This window comes from Galleria mellonella, unplaced genomic scaffold (assembly GCF_026898425.1).
Source record: "Galleria mellonella isolate WM207_F2 unplaced genomic scaffold, CSIRO_AGI_GalMel_v1 utg184, whole genome shotgun sequence".
Lineage (NCBI taxonomy): Eukaryota > Metazoa > Arthropoda > Insecta > Lepidoptera > Pyralidae > Galleria > Galleria mellonella.
In genome coordinates, this window is record NW_026442025.1 from 11770686 (window position 1) to 11779438 (window position 8753).

An 8753-nucleotide genomic window follows, 5' to 3' on the forward strand; every position below is an offset into this window, starting at 1 on the left:
TAAAAAAAAATAGCCGAATTAGTTTATCATATTCATTGATTAATTTTTATTTACATAAAAAATACAATACTTAAACGACAATGAATTGAAACTTTATACGAGAACTTATTATTTTCCTGTATCTATACATGCCACATCCGAGCACTTTCGTCTTCAACTTGTCCCCGTAGTTCAATTGAGAACTAAAAATAAATGTTACCATATTTAAATATTATTAAAGTGGGTTAAATATAAAAATAATATTATGTACATAAAAGTCTTGGAATGTCAGAAATTGTTTCATATGATAAATGTTAATGTAATTCAAAAGCTTGTAATATACATGCAAATATGCGAGAGAGTTTGTTTGGTGAAGGGGTTGGACACGTGTAGCTGTTAACATATAAGTGTATGTTTTAGTCCCTTTATGCTTCCATGAAAATTCATATTTTGCATATTTTTTTGTTGTTTTAAAGCGAATAACGTTAAAAATGGCTATGACACTATTTTTTATATTCTCTTTTGAGAGTTTATTAAACTAAATTTTTGTAAACGACTTTGCGAGAATAGAATATTTCAATTTATATTATCACGGCATTGAATAGACTCCACCTCTTCCTATCCCGTGGGTGTCATGAGAGGCGACTAAGGGCGAGAGATGGACTGCAGCGTCCCTCTTAAAACATCTTTAAAGCTTAACTGCGGTTCCTAATCCGCCTGCCCAATGTGGCAACTACTGGTAATACTCCCCCTTATGTTCAGCAGCGGACAGTTGAAGGCTGATATGATGATGATGATGATGATGATGATGATGATATGATGATATGATGTAGTGATAAACAACGAAAAGATTCACTGTTCATCCCAAAGGTTGACTGGTAGAGAATGCTACTAGCATTAAGTCTGCCTTTTGTACCATATTTTATTTTAGTCAATAAAGTTATAACAATAAAGTTATAATATAAAAGGGAATATTGCATTGGTTGATTTGGAAACGATGGATGAAAGAAGAATTACGAAAGAAATTTATCGAGTATGAATGAATGAGATGTCAGTTGGAGCATCCTAGAAGGACGTATCTGTATGACCAAATAGGCGACATGCTGAAGACGGGCCAAATTAAAAGTACCCGTAACCGGCGAACGTGTATGAAAAGATTGATGAATGTGGAGGAATATGTTAGGAATATGATAATTGGTTAAACCATTATGACGCTTTATTGGTACAGACAAACAAACTTACTTTCACATTTATAATATTAAAAAGGCTTAGATTATATAGATATATTGTCTCCATACAAATACTTCGAGAAAAGCGGATCAACTTTTTCATACAATTTTGCGTGACATATGAGTGATTCCTTTATAACTTCTATATTTATTTTTTCTTATAATTTTTGCACCTTTTTAATGCGTAAAAACTCGTTTTATTTATTAAATAATTAAACATAGATATGTCAAGATACATTGTGTGCGTAAGTATACAGAACGCTAATAAAAAAACGGGTCAGGTAATTTGACAATTAGCTGAAAAAAAGTTCAAAAATTTTTGATACTCGATGCTCTGTCTATATAAACTAATAAAAATGATTAAATAGGACATAAGTATGTCTTAATTTCTTTGTTGAAAGTAGCATTTTTAAAATAAAACGTACCAAATACGAACTCATTTCACTCTCTCTCTCTCTATCTCTCTTTCTCTCTCTCGTTGATTCTGTGAACTGTAAAATTGTCAAATTGTGTTCTTAGAATAAACACTTTGCTAAATGAAATCATAATAAAATGTCCTGTTCCGCGAATTTCCATAGAAAACTGTCACTGATAATAAATACATAATACGAATCTTTTTTTTTTTTAATTTAACACAGTAGATATAATATTTCTTAGTAATCACACATACATATATGTATATGTACCATGTGGTCCCGACATCGAATGGACAAACGCTTCCTTTTCCGTAGATGTCGTAAGAGGCAACTAAGAGAGCTTAATGGTTGAAAGATAGGCAGCAGCATCCCTCTTAAAACATCTCCAAAAGCCTGCCAAGCGTGGCAACTTTTTTTTATACAGCTTAAAATAGCAAACAAGCTGACGGCCCACCTGATGGAAAGTGGTAACCGTCGCCTATAGACATGAGCAGTACCATGGACATAACAGAGTATACTCTTTCGCGCATGATACCTTTCATGCGTTCCCATTTCTGAGGATTCAGATGTTATTCCTCTGTACCCAGTAAATTCACGCCATATCCCACCCTTCAAACCGAAACACAGCCATGCAAACACAGCTTTACGGTTGAAACACGAATGGGACAGAGGTACCCAAGCAATCTGGTAAAGTGTAATGAATTTTGTATAATGTCTATTTATCCATTCCAAAAACAATCAAATCTGTCCTCTTTATTATACTAATATTAACTTCTGAGCATTATTATTGACAATGTTGCTGTGGTTTACAATAGTATTGTTTAATTTTGTATTGTTTAATTTTGTATTATTTAATTTTGTGTTTCCTTCACTTGTATTACATTTGTGCAAACTTTAGTGGCTGTCAAATTGCAATTTAAGTTTATAATTATGTATTGTTCTAGCTGTTTGTTTGCCTTAAATAAATAAATAAATAAGTATAAACGAAGGAAGAATTAGGTTTCTCCAAAGAATGTGAACAACGTTACTACTTTCCATCAGGTGGGCCGTTAGCTTGTTAACCATTCTATGTTGCATAAAACAAAATGCGAACTAAATAGATTTGCGGACGCGATCCCGCGGGAAACAACTATACTAGTTTACGTTCACTGTTTGTGTCGTAGAACGTGCTATGGAATAATGTACATACAAGCATTTTAAATAATCTTTCTCTTATAATAAAAGTTAGAATTATTTAAAAAGTCCTTCGATTCATTGCAACGACGTGCTATAAAAATTGTTGATAACCCCAAGCTTACAAACGGTATCGAACCCTTAAGTCTTAAGAAAGATTTTGCTTCACTATACACTGGTCCGATAACATATTATATATACTAAGAATCTGTTATCCAAAAAATTATATTGGATAACAGACTTTTAACATATTCGAAAATAGATATCAGACCGATATGGGCGGTATCAAAATGGGCGATGACCTCTTTCCGCCATCAATGTCTAGAGCAGTGTTTCCCAACCTTTTTTGTGCCATGCCCCACTTGAATATTTCTAAAATTTTTATGCCACCATACATAATTTTTCCCGACAAAGTTTACTTGACGACTCTAATCGCCCAGTTGATATTTTGGTAACGTCAAACAAATACCGAATAAATATTTACAGCATTTTTTTAATTTACTTTTTTTTTGTTAAATTTGGCACCGATACTCGTAGCATTTAAATGGCTTGGAGTAAGAGAGTTCAAATCGCTTCTAGTTCATTTTTTAATTGCCCCCCTTTAACTATAAAATGTCCCTCCTGTGGGGCATGGGCCCCACGTTGGGAAACACCGGTCTAGAGGAACCTAATATATTATGTTACCCATGCCTTATTTTTAGTCTAGCTACAGGGTTCTGAAACTCTTCTCCATTTATTTATAGGCGATTTTTTTCTAGATTATAGTTTTTATTTTTCCGTTTATATACAAATTCGCTTGGACTTCTGCATATTGTTGAACCAATGTCACACTCAGGTCCGTGACAAATTTTTATTTTTCATTTTACAAAATTATGGTACACTCTGATTTCACCAAACATTTCCAGCTAAGCGGCGCGGACTACTTGCTTAGCATTTTAATATTTTTTTTTCTTTTACCCGCCAAAACTTCCCCTGAGCGTGACAATTCGGCCGTCGCGACGCCGTGTTTTCGTGTCGTATTTTGATGGGTACTTATTTTTATTTTTTATCGCCCGCTTCGTATTGCGTGCTTGAATTCGTATTAGCTCTTTAAATATGTAATGAGGCTATGTATATAGGGCCGAATGGGAGACGCCGAAATGATACGAATATAGACTTTGTGCGATATGTAAATGTTAATGTAAATTCGTGACAAACAACTAACGCTTAATAAAAAAGTAAATTACATGCGATAATCATCGGATAATTCAAAAAGTAGAATAGATTCGTCATTGTCACCATAATTTTTTTTTTATACAACTTAGAATGGCAAACAAGCTGACGGCCCATCTGATGGAAAGTGGTAACCGTCGCCTATAGACATGAGCAGTACCATGGAAATAACAGAGTATACTGTTTCGCCCATGATACCCCCATGCGTTGCCATTCCTGAGGACTGAGGAGTTATTCCTCTGTTCCCAGTAAATTCACGCCATATCCCACCCTTCAAACCGAAACACAGCCATGCAAACACAACTGCTTTACAGTTGATTATTATATCAGCTTTTAAATATCCGCTGCTGAATACAACCCTTGGGGGGTTTTGCCAGTAATTGCCACGCTTTGCAGGCAGGTAGGTAACTTCAGTTATAATTTGGAGGTATTTAAGAGGGATGCTGCTCCCCATCTCTCGCCCTTTAGTCATATCGCCTTTAGACATCCATGGGTAAGGAATGGGTATCCTATTCTATGCCAGGACCACACGGTGTCAGAATAGAATAGTTTATTTATTTCAAACATAAAACGAGTTATTTGTATAGACAGGGGGTCTACCATGAAATGAAATTCCGAATTTTTGGACTCAGTTTCGTGTTTTTGTTCATATCGAAATCGGCCCAGTAAATGGAGTTTAACATTTCGTTCGTCATAAATCCTACCATAAAAGTCCAAAGAAATAATATTTTAACATTTTTAACATCTTTAAACTGAATGTATTACGTAATTTTAATATCAAATGTGTAGTACGTTCGGGCCCGAAATTTCGGAAAACATTTCATGGTAGGCCCTCTGATCATAAAAATATTTACCTAACTATTGACAAAAACATTTGTGGGTATATAATTAAAAAATCATTACCTCCCGCTGCTAGTTAAACTGTTATAGCAAATTAAAATTTTCGCTGCATATGAATAAAGTTCACTTTTAAATGTATTACCAATTTCGATGTAGGTATCGAATATTTTCGGGGCTTCGGGCTTCATTGTGCCTAATGCAAGTAAACAACTCATTTACACATACACGTTTGAAATGCAGATGTAAATAAATTATGTGCAAACATTACTACATAATTAATAATATTAAATTAATAACAAAATGGAAAATTAAAATTTTATATTATGCTCTACGCATCCATAAATGGTCGCTTAAAATGCAGTTACAAAGGAATTTTCTCCCGCGAACGCTCAGACTTTGGAATGAGCCCCCTGCCGAGGTTTTCCCTAGAGACTACAGTATGGGGTTTTAAGAAAAGTTGCATAAAGGAAGGAAAACCGATCTGTAAGTATATCCATGTATATGCATGGGGGGGGGGGGGGTATCATGAGTGAAACATTATACTCCGTTATATCCTTGGTACTGCTCATGTCTATAGGCGACGGTTATCACTTTCCATCAGGTGGGCCGTCAGCTTGTTTGCCATTATAAGTTGCATAAAAAATCCTTTAAGAAAAAATCCAAATCCGTACTAGAATTGATAGAACTGACAGAGTTATAACAGGTAATAAAGGTAATACTCGTAAAAAAAATACTAGGAAATTTAAAACTTCCTTCTTTCTGAAGTTGGTAAAAAAGAAGGTAATTGTTTTTCGAATGACACTATAATTTTATAATCAATAATATATAGAAAACCCTGGAGTTTTCTATAGTTTTTCATAGATTACAAATTGTGGTCAATAAAATATTACGTACAGCTCTGTATGTCATATCAATACTTTATTTATATGCGTCCCATTTCTTGTCCTTACATAAAATTCATGGAACCTTAGACCTGAGGGAGAAATAACTACACCCTTCATCAAGAAAGTGGGAGCGGATATCGATTGACATATCATGTGTATCCTAGATAAACGGGACACTCGACAGAAGACGTAAAGGTCAGGTCAGAAGGAAAAAGGTAAGGAAAAAAGAAAAGAAATGGAAATACAATTAATTATACTACACTTATATTATTTATACTCTTGTAGTAAGTATATATATTTGACAAAAATCCTTCAATAATATGCAACGAATTGTTGAAGATTTTTCAATTATATTGATAATATTAATATTGTTGCAATAAAGCGTTCAATAAAAAAATAAATAAATAATTTAGGTTCAAGTAAATTTAATTTCAAACATTTTTAAATAATCATCTTTCATAATTTTACTCTATTAGCTTTTTTTTTTTAAATAAACATTGAATTTAACAGGTTACAAAAATATTGATTAAATACGGTCACTATTGCAAATAGATTATTAATAATAATTAATATAAATACCAAAAACTATGTAATGTTAAGTTAAATTAACTCTCCGGTGATGAAAATTACTGAAAACAAAACAAACCAACCCGAGTGATGGTGGCAGGAAGCTATAAGGAATTTTCTATTATTTTTTTATATATTTTTCTATTATTATTTATGTATCTGTCTATTATTTTAATATACTAACGTTTACCGGCGACATCTCTCTGTGGGACCGAGGTATGTGTTGCAGATTCAATTTAATATGTAAGAATGAACTCTTTTTATTATTGCACGTACTGGCCACTTGTACTTTTTTATTATTAAAAATATAATGCATTCTGTCAATTCTATTCAAATTTAGTAAAAATGGATGTTGGAAACGTAATAAGTATTTTATTTATCTCGTCGTCCTTATAAATATATAATAGTTTAGCCGCATTTGCATCGCAATTATCACAGTTTTCAACAGTATCTTTACTAATAGAAAAAATGTCTATATCCTCAACCTTTGTCCTTCTCCTTATATATGACATATATACCAAATCCCATAGTAATCGGCTAAATCGTTAAAGCGGTAAAAGTTAAACGAACAAACTCCCTTTCACATTATTAATATTAATAAGGATCCTATACTGTGTCACCTTCAAAAAGGTGTAGCATGATTTGAGTACAGTATACTATGTATGGTATATCACTTACAAAATATATACTCTATGCAAGCGTTGTTTGAATTCCTTTGTGTGTATAATTTATAGCTGTATTTCAATGAAAATTTCATAGTGAAAATTCAATCTTCGAAACATGCATCGTTTTGCTGGAATGTATTGTATGGATCAATGAATTTAAAACAGCTTATTATGTAAATTAATAATGAAAATTTAATTACATTTAATTCAAATAAATTAATACTATAGCTGGTAATAATTCGTATATTATATAATTTTTTTAGAGGTTTGTTTGAATCGAATCATTTGGCGTTCCATTGTTTATGCCTACCCTAATGGGAGACAGGCGTGACAGATATGTATGTATGTATGTATTATATAATTTCCTTTCGCATAAGATTATTTTCGTTTGGGTCTTCAAAAATGATAAAATACTCGTATGTATGTACTTTCAGTCATACGTTTCCACCTAGGCGCAAGCTCCGTTCGCATTCTGAGCTGGTCAAGTCAATTCTGGAGGGGTGAAAGGGATTGTCAGTAATGGAGGTTAAATTGACCCATTGCTAGCAATACCCCCTATCAGGTCGACCTCCACGCGGCTCCCCCTGGAAACCATCGTGGTTAATTGTAGTGGAATTCATCACAATGAGCTAACTGACCTGCTTTCATCTTCACCTATCATCTAACACTGGTTATTATCATAAATAACAACTCTTGGTGGGTTTTATAGGAGAAATCTAGGTGTGGCAAGGATAGGGAAAGGATATAAGGACTCACCGTCTTGTCGTGGGCTATCATACGATGTCCTGTGCAGGCGCCTTGATTCCTTCCGTCACTTTGTCACCAATGTACACACACTAAAATATTGTCTATTAACACAGCACTTCAAATTATGTAAGCGGCAACGCTTTAAATGTTTACAGTTTACAGCACAACAATGTTATTAATATTTTCTTATACACGTAATTACTCGTTGATTGCGGAGGTCACATTGACGGTTAGGATTGAAGACAGCTCTGAAGTTTCTTATAATCTTCCAGCGTCCTCATTGGTTGTTGTAACTCGGAGGTAAAGACGATGACGGTGATTGGATAGGATAGGATCAAGGGAAATGAATTTAGCACTAGGTACCGATTTGAACTAGCATATTATTAATAAGAATAAATTTATAATTATTACGAAAAATATATAAAACTAAAGAAACGCGCGAACAACTTTTTTATCGTTCATTTCATTGGAAGCAAATTTCGTAGTTAAAACTTGCCTGAAGTACGGGCAAAGTCATGCAAATTTAGTTTACGCTCCTCTTCCGTTGGTGTCGTTAGTGTCGCTACTTACTTCGGAGGGTATTTCGCTATTTTACTATTTTATATTCCTCGTTGATAATGGGGAAAATACAAAAGCTACTGTATGCGACTCGTATTAGAATTCATTTCGTGTAAATAGCCAAGGTTATAGACATTTCCTATTTGGATTAGTATTTTTTCTTCTGCATTACGAAATGGCAAACTAGCTAATGGTGCACCTCAAGGAAAGTGGTGACCGTGGTTTATAAATAAGAACAGCACCGAATACTTTGATATCTCTTAATTCATTGCTATTCCAGAGAACTAGAACATATTAGGGTACGGTAACCGCTTACCATCAGGCGGGCCGTATGGTTGTATGCCACCTCAGTGAGATATAAAAAAATAATCTGCATCCAATCCCTATAATTTTACAGTCATATCTACCTCATTTATCCTTTAAATCGATATATATTATAGATATTTTTTGTTTTTAATTATATTATTACATTTAGTTTTTTTT

At 33.6% G+C, this 8753-nt stretch overlaps 1 long non-coding RNA gene across 1 annotated transcript in view; it reads right to left on the bottom strand.

Moving 5' to 3' along the window:
• LOC128200445 (uncharacterized) overlaps positions 1-8074 on the bottom strand; it is an 82069-nt gene extending 73995 nt beyond the window's left edge. The window contains exon 1 of the long non-coding RNA XR_008252725.1: positions 7722-8074. This is a non-coding gene — a long non-coding RNA (uncharacterized LOC128200445). The remainder of the gene's footprint in view (positions 1-7721) is intronic.
• Positions 8075-8753: the final 679 nt, after the last annotated feature.